This window comes from Zootermopsis nevadensis, unplaced genomic scaffold (assembly GCF_977971745.1).
Source record: "Zootermopsis nevadensis isolate Lab colony 2312 unplaced genomic scaffold, Znev_1.0 Znev_ptg000019l, whole genome shotgun sequence".
NCBI classification, from domain to species: domain Eukaryota; kingdom Metazoa; phylum Arthropoda; class Insecta; order Blattodea; family Termopsidae; genus Zootermopsis; species Zootermopsis nevadensis.
Window position 1 is genome coordinate 788,869 of NW_028259151.1, and position 15,442 is coordinate 804,310.

The 15,442-nt window shown below is 38.6% G+C and overlaps 1 long non-coding RNA gene and 1 pseudogene across 3 annotated transcripts; one reads left to right on the forward strand and one right to left on the reverse strand.

The window, feature by feature from the left end:
- The first annotated feature begins 2,166 nt into the window (after positions 1-2,166).
- Positions 2,167-13,504, forward strand: LOC110827489 (uncharacterized). 2 transcript variants are annotated; one of them, XR_015535818.1, is made up of 3 exons: positions 2,167-2,327; positions 2,474-2,663; positions 12,995-13,504. It is a non-coding gene; the product is annotated as an uncharacterized LOC110827489 (long non-coding RNA). The 2 variants fall into 2 exon arrangements; XR_015535819.1 differs by lacking the exon at positions 12,995-13,504 and adding an exon at positions 4,938-5,338 and having other exon boundaries at positions 2,170-2,327.
- LOC110827495 (uncharacterized) lies at positions 6,864-13,003 on the reverse strand (annotated as a pseudogene). The gene is made up of 3 exons (XR_002542346.2): positions 11,060-13,003; positions 8,454-9,058; positions 6,864-8,215 (listed from the first exon to the last, which is right to left on the reverse strand). The product of XR_002542346.2 is annotated as an uncharacterized LOC110827495 (transcript).
- Positions 13,505-15,442: the final 1,938 nt, after the last annotated feature.

The window sequence follows — 15,442 nt, forward strand, 5'->3', positions numbered from 1 at the left end:
GTCTCAGATACATATTTACCTACTCGAATTTTGCTACAGGTTTCATTTAAGCACATTTTTATTGGACTCACTAGCTTCTTTGGTATACCAAATTCAATAAGAATATTATATAGCACTTCTCTCTTCACAGAGACATGGGCTTTTTTGAAATCTATAAACAACTGATATACGGTCCTACTGTATTCCCATTTATTCTCTAATATCTGACAAATGCAAAAGATCTGATCAATTGTTGATCTGTTTCGTCTGATGATTCCCAATAATTTCATTCGCATATGAGTTAATCTTGCCAAAAGAATGTTGGATAGAATTTTGTGTGAGGTTGATAGCAGAGAAATTCCTCGGTAATTACCACACTCAGTCCTGCCCCCTTCTTATGAATAGGAATAATTATGGATTCCTTCCATTGTTGTGGCATCTCTTCCTTATCCCAAAGTAACTGAATAAGCTTGTGGATCTCCATATGCAACTTCCTGATTTCCTAAGGCCCATTTTAATATTATCACTCCATCTATAACAAGGTCTTTGAAATGATCTCCTAATTTTATACTTCCTAACCAAAATTGTCTTAAATTTACGTACGAGTATTTTATCTCCCCCATTGTGCCCCAAATGTGATAACACTGTATTGACCTATATTTTTCTATTCTGTCCTCGCCAGTTTATTTAATCCTCATCGTTTTATCCTGGCTCATAGTCTTAGAGTAACTATTACATTACATTTTCGAAGCAGGCTTAATGGAAGTTTAATTGGTGTTTTGCTGGGTATGTTTTATCGTATTTTCTTATCTTGCTATGCTTTGAATAGACCTGTAATAATTACGTATCTTCAATTTTTACTGGACCACTGTCAGGCTCAAAGTTGAACCATAAATATTCGTACAATTTCTACAACCTACAAAACACAAGTTAAAACGAACTACAAATTTCAAATCTTTGGGAGCAAGAAGTTGGAGTAATACTTGCTCACGCTACCTCCTGTTACTTCATAATATCCGAGTCGACGGAAGTTGTTTAGAGTCCGCGGATGTGTGTACGGTATCACGCACAAGACATACGGAATATGGCCTCGTTCTGGACAGAATGTTGAGTGAATGAAGAAGTAATTTGTGTCTACACACTCACACCATTCCTGAGATACGTCCTATGCTCTCATTATCTCCTCATTACTGCGATGTTGTTTTGGGTCCGTAGCGACGCAGGAATGTCCCCGGATGGGGAGAAGAAGCTGTACTTCATTTTAGCGATCATAGATGGCAGCATACGGAAGGAACGCCGCAAGAAGTAATATCCGTCGATCCGCGAATATATGTTCGTGAAATCTTCATTCAGTTCTCTTCTTTGTGACCTGCACAAATGCGTTGTTGGCTTATTCCAATCCACTTATTTTTCGAATAATTTAAAAATCCGAACAACAAAATGTATTATTATTATTGTTGCTGAATAAAATAAATATTAAAATATTATGTCGTATGAACTGAGGCAGCAGAGAACACTTTCTGGTACGAAATAACGTTATATATAATTGTTGGAATTTTGGTGATATTTTCGGCTTAAATTTCCAAAATTACTGTATATAAAGTGATGCTGAATGTAAGATAAGAAAATTAGACATGATAGACAGTTATGAATGAATTTATTAACGTAATTAAAATTTACTTTGAATGAGGAATGAAGTGAGACTGAATGCAAATGTCACCTAAAGGTGATGTAATTTACGTGTTTAATAATTAATTTAGGAGACCCCTAAACAACAATTTGTACCTGGTACTACTATTCAGTAAACCGAATATAGGTTCTTAAACTGCACGGATACGGAGATTCACACTGCCATAAAGTAATTTCTTTCATGAGTGAAGATAATTAAATGCATCATACATAATTGTATGATCCACAAGGATAAATTATGTAATTTAAGAAGAATCCACAGCTTATTCATTACACAGTTAAGGAATTACGGACTGGGCGTCCAGTGTTCGACTCGTGGCAAGGGCAGGAATTTTTCTTCTTCACTGCATCCAGATGACTCCGCGGCCCATTTAACTTCTTTTACAGTGTGACGTTACCTTTGTCCCACTCTGTACTTTCCTTTGTATCACCCTGTTCTAACCTTGCCTTTTTCACGTCAGAGTGCTCCCTGATCTTCTTCTGTTTTGCTATGATACACGGGGACCAATGTGAGTCAGTCTCTGCCCAGTGGTCTGACGATTATCGTCTCTTAGGTTTTTCCTGGCTTACAAAGGAGGCAGAGGACCGACACAGGTTCACGGGGCTGCTTGCTGATCCATGATTCTTTCCCGTGTGTGACTAATCTTGATTTGTGTTTTGTGAGTAAATAATAGTCTTATAAAGAAAGTGGGCCTGTGTGCGTTTCAACTCATAGCACATAGCGTGGTTTTTCGATTTTAATTCAAGATATTGTTATTCTACATGCACTTTTTTCTTTTGAATTGTTGTTAATCTGTCTCTGCAGGTTTTAATTGTTATGGATCTAGCACTTCCGAACCAGGATTACCTCAGGAAGGGTGAGCTGGAATACGAGATCACCATACGGAAGAGACTGCACCAACAACAGCTGAAGGTCCCCGGCCTCAGGAAATATTTACGTGAATTACCAGGCAGCGAGATTCACATCTTGGCCATGGATTCCATCGAACCACTGGGTGAGTTGCGAACATTACGTAATAAATTGATTGAGATTCAAGAAGTAGTAACAGAAGTTTGGGCTGCCAACGTCACGCCTAATCAATATGCCAGGATGAGGACGCGCCTACGTCATTTGACTTACAGGACTCGTGACCTAGCTAACAGGAAAGTTTTAGACCAGGCCAATACTTCCTCCCTAGAAGAATTGTCTGAGGGCGTTTCCCACTTAATGCCGTCAATAGAAGAGTTTCTTATTCATCTCATCAAGCCTTCGCAAGGGTCCACTCCGGAGCTCCGTTTTCTTGATCATGTTACCTCTAATTTTACCCAAGCCGGCCGCTTTAATCAGTTGCAGGTTTTGGAAACTTCTTCAGAGTCGGTAAACACACGCCATGTCGATACGCGCGCGTCTCCGTGTACGAAGTTGCCCATCACTATTGAGGAGGGGATTTTGTCTCGTTAACCTTTATTATTGAGTCAGTGTTGCATTTTTTAAACTACTCCTGGAAATACGTATTTATGCTGCAGTCTTCTCCATTCCTGATACTTCTGTTTTGCAAATTGTACACCCGTATGCGGCAGGCTCATTGTCGCGGAGACTTAGAGAGTCTATCGGCGCTGCTAAGTCTCTAGAAGGGTATCATGAGGACACGCTGGAAGTATTTTTCCCGGCCCCCTCTAGAGCTGCGTTGAAGCAGTTTTTCTTACGTCAGGGCGAGTTTCTAGCAGATTATGTGGCCAAAATTAAACTATACCTTAAGATTCTTCGTTTCCTGTGCTCTGAGTGTTATTTTGGATGGCTTAATTCCTACTGTAAGGTCATGTTTAGTGTTCGCGAAGGATTGCAACTCCTTTGTAGAACTTGAAAACCTTTACGTGCTCTCCGCTAGCTCTGAATATTCCTATAGTATGACGATCTCACTTCCTCCAGTACGGAATCCGCTACCAGTTTAAGAGGGAATGCGGTTATTGCCATCGTTTGGGACCATTAAACAAGGATTGTTCAAAGCGTCCTCCACGCGGATCCCTTCTCGTTCTAATATTCAACAAACGCCCGTGACCCGGACATGAAAAATAGAAAAGCCCCGGTCCGGACTCGGCCATATTTTTTATTTTTTAAAGCGTTTTCAAATTTGTGCGTTTTGTTCTCCGGATGTACCACGAGTTTGCATTCGCATTGCCGGTCACAAGGTTTGCGCTCTGCTGGATTAAGGAAGTTCTTGTTCTGTTGTTCCATTTGCACTCTATCGGGAATTATGTGATCTAGGGAAGATCCCTTCCTTTAGGGGATTGTTCTTGTGTATTTGTTTTGTTACTGTTTTGCGTACTACGTATATGTATTTCCATTTGTTTGCTGTTCAGTTTCTACTTCTTCAGGGGGCATTCTTCTCCGTCCTTACTCTTCTCATTACGCGTCACCCCCCCTCCCTCCCTCCCTCCCTCCCTCCCTCCCTCCCTCCCTCCCAAGCTTCTGCTGGATCGGCCTTTTCTCCCGAAGAGCTCCTCTTTCGGAACCTCTGCAGTGTCATGAGTCTACGTGTCCAAGAACCTGCACCGCAGCTACTGTATGGAACTTTTCTCCGGACTGTCCTCTTTAGAAGGGGGGGAGGGGGAGGATGTGACGTTCCCTTTGCCCCACTCTGTATTTCCTACCTTTCTTTTTACCACCTGTTCTAACCTTACCTTTTCCAATCAGAGTGCACCCTGGTCCTCTTCTGTTTTGCTATGATACACGGGGACCAGTGTAAGTCAGTCTCTGCCCAGTGGTCTGACGATTATCGTCTTGAATTTTTTCAGCCTAAATTTGGTGGGTCTTTTCCTGAGAAAGTGGGCAGAGGACCGACACAGATTCACGGGGCTGCTTACTGACCCATCATTCTTTTCCGCGGGTGCGTGCCTGTGTGTATATATATATATATATATATATATATACAGATATATACAGTGTCTCCCAAGAGGAAAGGTCGATATTCTGGGAGGTCATAGTAGCAGGGAAATTCTAGGCCCAAATTTATTCAAATTATGAAACATTCTTTTGATGAATATTTAAATAAGTAATAAAAACATTCGGTTCCTAAACTGATATAATCCTAGAGTTAGTAAATGTATTATGCAATATATTTTTAACCATTTATTTCGTTAACATACTACGAAAGTTAAATTTCATATTTAACTTATGATGCTATATTTATAACCTAATTAATTTAGCAACAGTGTTTTTGTAAATGTCGACGTGATTAAAGGCTAACTCAAAATCTGCATGTTTCTTATCTTCGAATTTATTTTATTAGGCCTACTGATAGACTCGGATGTAATCAATTTTCATGGCCGCGTCTTCTTCGTGCCATGTTGGTAGCCATTCGCTGCGACGTTCCCAGAAATCTTTCATAGGATGGCCGTCCCAGCTCCACGGTCGATTACCAGTCCCTTCGGGGAAGAAAGTACCCCCAACGGCTACGTTCAAGATGATTTGGAACTGTAATACAAGTCAATGGACACCCAAATATGTTTCAAATATTAAGGTTGCCTTATTATCCATAGTTACAATCTTAAAAACGATGTAGAACCTATTATAATTTTTGGTAATGGTATTAAGAGACAGTATTGATGAAAGGATTATTCTGGAACGATACGTTTGCTATTACGACGGACAGCAAGTCTCCTGCAGGAGTTCAGCTGGGAGGTGTTTAATCATCCACCCTACAGCCCGGACCTCGCTCCCAGTGATTTCCATCTTTTCCTACACCTCAAGAAATTAATGTCCGGTCAGCGTCAGCGTTTTGAGAATGACAGAGAGGCGGAGATGGTTGTCACACAGTGGTTCCAATCCCAGGCGGCAGACTTCTACGACACAGGTATTCAAAAGTTGGTCCCACGGTATGACGAATGTCTCAATTCCGGTGGCGAATATGTTGAAAAATAGCTGGACACTTGCTGTATCTGTTGCAATAAATATTTCCATGAAATTGTGTTTTGTTTCTGTAAACGGCCCCAGGGAAACTTACTTTAAGGACGAGCCTCGTATATTAATTTATCAGCGGATAGGCCTATGCCAGTTATTCGCCATGGGTTCTCTTGAACCAGATTTAACTGAAATAAATAAATTGCTTATTTAGTTATTTTTGTACACCAATGACACCTACACTAGTTTACCTATTCTAAGCTCTACTTAAATTTAAGTTCTAAAACCCACGTGGTGTGACATTATAGCTACTTCTCTTCCGTTATTGGTGATCATTTAACAGCACAGCGACTTAACAGCGGTGGCCATGCTTGCATTAAGTAGCACGCCGTTGAATAACGATGGAAGAATGGACATTAAATCGCTTTGTACGCAACAAATCGTACAGGTCGACGGTCTCACATCAGTCATCTAATTACAGAGAGGCTAACGGGTAGGAAAGAAACTATTAGACGGAAGGACTTCACATCGCCTTCATTTAGAGGGAAACATTATTTGGTGATTAGGCTTAGCTAAATAATTTTCTAAAGTGGTGTCAGCCATAATGGCGGCTGAGTGGTTAGCATTCCCGCTTCGTATCTGTGAGATCCCGAATTTAAACTTCGGCCAGAACACCAAACATTCTTACTAGGAGTCTTCATAATTTTCTCCACGCAAATACCGGGATAGTATTTTAATTTATTCCACGACCGCTACTTTCCACATCCTTTCCATCACGTCATTCGATACTACACAGTCCGATCTAGAGTGTCGCAAAATAAACCATAAATATGAATTATCAGCTGAATAGTGTCACTGCCCACTTCGTTGTAGTACGCACCACTAACAATAGTGCTTCAGTTCTTTATTGTACACTTTTTCTTTACAAGTTCCTGTGAATTTAATGTATTGTTTATTACGTTGTAGGAAAACCAACCATGATTGTATTATATCAGTTCGGATTAAATTTGAAATTTTATATTTAGTCAGGATAAAACATTGCAAAGGCTAGATATTAGTGTAAGGTAAAGCTAGTAGAGATTGCGCATAATTCGGGAAAAAATCACCGAAAATATAATGTTTATGTATTTTCGTACATAAGTGTACACACGTGTTCTTTGGTATGATAGGCATATTTAATGAACAATAATCCGATTGTTTTTTTTATTTTTGATAAGATAATGCAGTTTTTTCAGACATTCAATTTTACGCAATCTCTCCTAACCGGGTAGGTGAGATTGCGTACATGGGTAGGAAAGATGGTTTTTGGTTTGAATTACTTATTTCGACCAACCTTTATTAGAAATTGTTATTAGAACATGTATTAGAAACTTTATTATTACAGAAAATGAATAGTAATGATAATAAAAATAGAAATTGTTTTATTACTACAAAAATAATAATAATTGTATCCGACTATTTAAACTCAAAAGCACACATATTATTCTTCGTAATTTTAAGAAAGTTAGTCGGCCTATTGTAAGTCAAGAGAAGAAACACACTTAATCAAACGACAAACGTACTTAATTACTAATATTAATATACTCCGGATACCATTCTAATACAAATTCTTTCTTCTCTTCTGACGGATTTCTTTTCGACCACAATCAATACACTGTTGTTCATACATAGAGCATGAGATGCATTTTATCCAGTCCGATTTTCAAGTCGTAACGGAGTAATGTTCTAAACACTCTGCGCATTCGTCGTGACGTGGTCTGAAAGAAGTTCCATTCCATCGCTGTCTTCGCCAGATGTGGTCGATGGTGTAGGAGAATCATATTTCAACCTTCTACGGCCTGTACTTTCTTTCTTTCTTGTTAATTTAGATTGCCGTGACCTCACAGTCAGTCCTTGTTTCGTCTTATCTTTTGCTGTTTTCTTCTTTTTTAAAGCTGCTACGTTCTTCTTTCTTTTACGTTCTTGAACTTCTTTCTTTTCTTTCTGCGCATTGATGTACTCAGGATCAGTAACGTTTGTCGCACTCTGCTTCCCTTTTGCTTTTGAAGGCTGGAAACTGTGAGGAAAAGATGAAATTTGTTGGAAAACTTTTGTTGGTGTCACCTTAGCTTGCGTAGATGTTGACGGCTGACAATTGGGTAAAATGTCTGAGGGATACAAATTTACCATAGAGGGAACCGTTGATGTGGTCGGTGTGCTTTCAGGAGAGACAGGAATTTGAGCGGATGTGGTTGTTGGAACGGATGGAGAAAACGGAGTTGTGACTGCAGGTGTTGTGCTAGGAGTATGAAATTGTTTAGTGTTTCTTTGTTGGGCATCTACATCACAGGATAACAAAGAGGCGTGTTCGGGAATTGCATCTATGTTTAGAGGATAAATGCCAGTGGCACGAAAGTCATAAGTTGCGAGTTGAACGTTAGCGGCACGAGACCATGCTGAATTTAAAAGTTCGCCGAAATCCTCTCTTGTAATTCTTCCCATTCCTTGTCGAGCAGTGACAAACTTTCCACAAGCATCTTTGAAACAGGTTTTGAAAGGCTTAAATACAACCCGATCCAAAGGCTGTAGATAATGAGTTGTGACTTGGCAAGCAAAGGATGATAACATCATTATCTGCGGCAACTTGCAGCATGTCTGGGCTGTTCATATGAGAACTGGCCACCAAGTATCAGCAAATTTTTACCTGGCGGTTTTCGTGGGATGAAATGTTGAGTGATCCAATCCATAAATAATTTACTGCTGATATAAGCGCTCTCTCTCTCTCTCTCCCCTCATTACTGAACCTGGTGGTGCGCCTCTCTCACATTGAGGTTTTGCGTAAACGCCCCCCCCCCCCCCCCGCATTGCAACAAGCCAGAATAGTGATTCTCTCCTTTTTCGGCGCTGGTGACTACATGGACATCCTAACTGCCTTTCGTTGCAATTACTTTACCGGGTTCGTTATTCAATTGTAGGCAAATCTCATCGCAGTTCCACATGCAGCCTCGTTTCCGCAGAAGATCATTTTCGGTCAAAATAGATGTCATAAGACTGAAATAATTCTTAACTTCCTCACGATTCATGCCTTCTGTTCTTGCTCGACTGATTCCTTGCGATTTCCTGACACTTAAATCACGATTTCTCCGCATTACGATGCCAAGCAAACTTTCCCAGCCATCTTCTGTTCGGTATTGAAAGTATGTTTAATACCCAGTGTTTCTGCTAAAGAGTATGCCATAATTCTTACATCGCGTTGTGTTGGCGCAAACCCAACTGCCTGAAGTTTTTTGATGTGATCGGCTAATTTCTTTTCCGAATCGATACCTATTTGCGAATCTGGACCCAATGCATGCTTTTCAAAAACATTTCTCTTTAGCCTATTTCTCAAGGCTGATTCAGGAATATTGAATTGTCTACTTGCAGCGCGTAGGGTGAAAGAGTCATTTTTATAGCTTCTGTAACTCGTCGCAAATCCTCCTCTGACCAAGACCTTTTATTCGACTTTCTCACATAAACGTTTGGCATTGTGACCTATAAGGAGAAATACCAAAAATAATTAGTAATACTCTGCACTAGAAAAACAACTCTGAAAACAAAGTAGGAATTGCATGTATCATTCTATGCTATTTTATTCCTTAACTTATGTAAAATACAGGTAAACGCAGTAGAAAAGATGAAAACACAAAGAGAATACTTCATTTTTGTTCCATTTTGCAATTAATTGAGTAAACAAGTTTATTTTTTAATCTCTCCTCACATTGAAACAAATGAAAATCCTACGCAAACTCTCCTAACTAGCGCTAACTACACTCACTGGGTAGGAAAGATTGCGCACCCACGTGGTCGGCATGAAAATTTCCACATGACTCGCAACGGAATGAAACACTGGTCTCAACAAAGTACTAACTTAGAAACTATACTTTATTTGCAATTATTTATAGGTGAAACATTTATTTTGCTGCCAATATTATATCTGTGAATAAACTGGGTTCACGTTCGGCTAAAACTTTCAATTGACAGAACTGATTCACTGCATGTTCAAAGAAATTTATAGATATTTTGAAACGCATTCAAAACGCACCTGTTACATTAACATTACCCAAAATATTCCACTGTTTCTGATAAAACGCTGTTTGATAGACCAGCACTAAATTTTGTCAATCAGTCAGCTTTGATTTTGATTTAGTTTGGTGCATTTTAAGGATGACTTTACTAAAGACTGAAATGAGCTGTAACATACGCTTTTTGAAACGTTGAACAGACCTCGACACTTATGGTATACAAACAATACCTTGTATAAGTTTGTTTTATTAAGGGCCAATTTACCTAGAGCAGCGTTTCACAACCTATGGTAAGCGTACCACCGGTGGAACGCGAACCAAGTAAGAAAAACAAAAGATAATACTAACATAAATAAGTTTTCCTTGGTTAGTAGTACATTTAGTGTGTTAAAATAGAATTAGTGGTACGCCAGCGAAAAAGGGGCAAGAACCCCACATTTAGAGGCCAAAATGAATTTTTATTTACATTTTTAAGTTCTTAGACTGTCTGTTATGTGATTATTGAACTTGTGATTTGGAACTCGGAATTTTAGGAGTTTCTGCAAGTCATTTTCATTAAAATGTGCAGGGTGTGTGACATGCATAGAAGATGTGAGAAATGCAAGCAGAAGTTGAATTAGAGAGCATGAAGGAAAGAGACCTTTACAGATGTTTGTGTAGTTGAAAGGATGACATTAAAACGAATCTTAAACATATCTTATGAGAGGGTGTGGACTGGATTACTCTTGATTCATGAGAGGCACCAATTAGGGGGTCTTATGAACATGGTAAGGGGCCTTCAAGATATGTAAAAGGTGGTAAGTTCTTGGCCAACTGTACTATTGTTATCTTCTCAGACTCTGCTCTGTGAAGTTTGGTATGTTTATGCATTGCAGTAACTGACCATTTTTATGTAGTGTTTGTACCAAGCATAAGGGATACTTTGAAAGTCTTCCAATGTTGTAATGTTTCTCTACCTTAAATACAATAGATCGAAAGGCATTATGTTTTTCTTCTTCAGAAATATGCATATTAAGGACAGTAAAACGCAGTGAAGGACGATCAGTAAAACTGTGAATTCTTTTCTCACAAAATAATCTACTGAATATCTAAATTTCAGATTTGTATTCTCTGCCTCCGTGGAGATATGTTTTATTTCATTTTAACAGTATCGGAAATTTAGATAACTGTGGACATCATTATGTCATTAATCAAATTATTCTATGCTGTGCGCCCAACCGGTGATTGTGACAGGTTTGAAATAACACCCAGAGACCGGGAGGTGGTACGGCCGTAGGATTACAGAGGTTAATCCAAAATAATATAAAGGCAGTTCGAAATAATCAAAATATATTAAAAATATAAATAAAACAAGAACATGCAGGATAACGACAAACAACGAAACCAACAGCCAAACCAAACTCACTCGGCTCAGGCTGGGATACTGACCAGCAACTTTAGACATATACATAAACAAAACGCAAAATCAGACCTAGCTCTGAACAGGCCGGAAAACTTGTCTTTAGGTTCTCTCCGGTGAAGCATCCTGCGTAACGGACACACACAGACTGCCCGCCGCACTGCCTCATAAGGGCATCGAAGCCTGGGGCTCCAAAGATCGCGGAGATGGGTCACTCCGAGCCATGAGGCACTGCTCAGCTGAAAAACTTAAACAGATTTGTATAGCTATGTAGAATTATTTAAGAAATTATATTCGAATTATTTGCAGGTTAAGTTTTATTCGTATACGTTTTCCACCACAGTATGTTGTTTTAGTAAATTGTAACTGTGAGAAAAAACAAACATAGATTTTATTCTGGAAGTTAGACGTGTAACACTGAGCTTAATTCAGAAAAGAAAACATTTATAATTTAGCGATATTTGTGATGGGCAAGCAATCACTCATTGATGGATGATTTGACATGGAATGAGTCTGTATTGTATTAAACAAATGGAGGAATTTCATTTAACCCATCACATTAACTTCAGTGAATTAAATTCACACATGGCAATTGATTACTTATATACCAGAAGTGCCACAAATCAAAACAGTGAAAAAAATAGGGCAATGTGAGGGAAAACGCAACAGTTAAGGCATTTCGCGGGGATAACTAGAAAATGGGTGAGTAAGAAGTACCAAAAATTGACATATTTTTCAAACCTTTTTGTATTCAAGTAATTAATTACAATTAAAAATGAGATATATAAAGAGGCAAAACAATTCTTCGAATACAACCTTGCACAACTGGCATGTTTCCCCGACTGTATGGGGAAGATGCCTCTGCTTGCAAAGAGAACAGACAGACATTTAACATTTGGTACAATGCAAACTGTCAGAACTACAGTTTTTGCCACAGCTGACACACTGAATTCGGTCACATTTAGGGCCAATTTTGCGTAAAAGTACCCATTACAAACAACACAGAAATGATCATCATCCAGATTGTCGTCGCTGTCGCTTTTAGGTAAGAATTCATCAGCAGAGGAAGTTGACGAATTGAAGCAACGACTTTGCCCGGTTCATTGTTCATTTGCAGGCCGCATTCGTCCATACTGTGGATCTTACTGGGGTTTGCTAGGAAGCCGTTTTCCTGGCAAGTCTGTAAAAGCAGTGTACGTAGTTGTCTACTTCTTGCCGGCACATGCCCAACCCACGTGCGATAGACACACCTTGTGCCTTCCTCATTCCAAGTTCAGGATGACATTTCAAAAAATAACTGCATGCAGTCATAACCAGTAAGCCTTGTGACTCTGTTGAACCGATGAGGAATGCAATTTTTCTCAGCAAAACTGTAAGCTATCTGCCGTAGGAATTTGCTTGTTAGTGGAAAACCAGCTTCCTCTAGACGCTGCATATATTTTACAAGGGCTTTTTCTTGTTCTCTTCTAAGGCAGCCTGAAATCGTTTTAAGTTCAATGTGAAACTGAAATAATATAGGAACTAACCTTTATTAAGTAAACTGAGCAAAGAAATTTATGACGTAAAAATATAAAACGAACCTGCAGGGCCAGGAAACTCTTTCACGATATTTTCAGATTCAATGCGTCTCTTCAGGGTTCTATATGGGATCTTATATGTTTTTGACGCATTCCACAATGTAATTTTCCGTCTTCATGTCGGCCTATAGGAGCCACCTCTTGATGAAAATATGAACTGAAGTTTAAAGTAGCTGATGCAGCCTTGTGCTTCCACCTTCGAGCCTTATATGTAATTACATCAGCAAAACTAGCCAGCGCCGATATATCGCAGCCTTTGCTTTTTAGTGTTAATCATACTATTAATTACAGCATTTATAACTGAAAAATATCTAAAAGTCAAGCTTTTCAATCATACTGGTTTGAAAGGTCCCAAAATTTCAGTGTTTTAAATAAAAGTGTTTATTTTCAACATTGCACTTGCTGCATGATTAAGTGTTCATGTTTCCAGGAAGATGGATCGGCAGAGATGGTCCAATGCCTTGGCCTAAACGTTCACCAGACATAACACCACTGGATTTTTTCCTGTGGGGTTATGTCAAGAGCAATGTGTTCTGAACACCAGTTAACAGACTTGATGACCTGAAGCCCCGTATCAGGAATGCGATCTCGGCTATTCCAGCGGACATGCTCCACAGAACTGTAATCTTCCGCAAATCGCACATGGTTAGCTCAATTTGTTTGCGCACCACAATTTTTCAAAACCCCGAAGGGACTTTGTGGACACACTGTATTTTGTAATAGTGTGTCATCCTCTGTGATGAAAAATATTGTTACCTGATAACATCAGAAAACATCTTGTTAATGCAATCAGTATTTGTTGGTAACTATTGTTGTGAGCACTTTCAACTTAATGAAACTGTTGACAGAATATAAAATTAACAGTATTTCTAACTTATAGTCGTGTTAATATATAACATCATTTTAAGAACTGCTTATGATAATAAATGTCGGTCAGGTACTATAATGTATTTTACTCACCAGTGTCAGATCTACTCAGGCAGCTGATGAATGGTGAAAACCTGTAAAACACATATATATTATTCAAATCAGATCAGTGTTCAAAATTACAAAGTGTAGTGGTACAGCTTCAGGTAACACACAACACACAAATAAGAAGCACGTTTCTAGACTCAAGCAAGTTATCAGTTTTGTTTTAGCCTACTTTCCTTATTACAGGGAAACACAGACATGGTATCACAATACAGTGTCTGTCTATCCATGTGGTTATTCTCCTTAATTACTTTCAAATCTATTGACCAACTTTCACAAAACTTCTTATAAACATCATGTCACAAGCAGCCATGCGATCTTCACACTTTTTAATTTTTCATGTCATCCACAATGTCTAAATGGCAACAGTGCCAAACTCTTAGATGCAGGTGGCACCAGTGCCAAATAGTATGAAATAATAAAATTTTGTTCTCAAAGATCTTCAAAACGCAAGCAAATGCTACTGAGGTCATGTTGTAGAATATATCTTAACATGCCACGTCTGATGGCAGTAACTAATGAACCACTTCATCTATGCACATGTAATTTGGTATGGAGACAGACCACGCAAGAAACATTGTTTATGTGGAACATTATAAATATAGATATGGAGTGACATTTTGGAGCTACAGTTACAAATTTCATATACACTAATTTTGTACTACCAGACAATATGCACAGAAAGAATTTTGTAAGGTATATAATTATTAATTCTAATTACTGCTGCTTCTTCTTCTTCTTCTAAGGCGCAACAACCCGAAGCCGAACCTCGGCCTCCTCCCAATTGGGAGGTTTCTTTGTCGTTGAAGTGGGCATTTATGAGTATTGAGTTACAAGCCCACCACCGCTGCACACTTTCTATTTAATCCTGATTTGACTACTAGAGCCTTCTAGTAATGAATCAGGAGTGACTTTGGTGAGAAATGGCCACTGAATTTTGCTTATGAAACATCTTCTTTCACGCTCGTAAGTTTCTTTTACGTGCCCTAAATCTATGACACGGGAGTCTCGGAAATATTTAAAGGAATCCAGACATCAAGTTCTTGTTTCTATCAATGAACAGCACTCTACAACCAAACTTTACTGAACATCTTTAAACATAAATATTAAAACAACAATTTTCCAAAAGTTTGCATCAGTTTTAACCATTTCTCAACCTTCAACTGTGTTGAGTTAATCAACATCACTAAGTAGACTAATTATGCTCTGTATTTTACATGACACAAATTACATACAAATAATGTTAAGAAACAGTAGCCAGATGACATTTGGAGCGAACAAAACAGAATATTCTGTTGTGGTTAAGGCTGTCTGTCACATGTCAACACTTCCACCATACTGAAACATTGCAGATATTTTATTTTGTAACTGCAGAAACCCAGTTGCTTTCTTCACAAGCTATTAACAACTATGAATTCTCTGGACGAATTCTGGAGCACTGAATGAGTATTTATTAAGACTGTAAATGTAAGGATGTGAAGAATCATTCACTTACTTACAAGTAAAGGTAAAGCTGTCTCTTTCTATAAAAGTTTTGAATGAGATATTCTGAACATGAACATCCAGCAACTCACATTTTATACTAACCTCATTTTCACAAAAACAGAAATAAAAGAATCTACATTCGGCCATACCTTAATTATTGTACATTTAATTTATAAAATCCTGCAATAATGCCACTGACCTGTCAGTATTTTCATTACTTACTTAACTGATTCTTAGGTAAGTTATTGAAAGTGTTTCACCAGCAGAAGTTATATGGCATCGAACAAGATAAAAATATGACGACTGGTAATTATGTAAGTATTTGGAAGTTGGTCACAGACTATTTCGAGATACGCCACCATTCAAATGGAATGAATGTGGAAAGTCACTTAAATTCTCAGTCAGAGAAGCCAGTAATTCA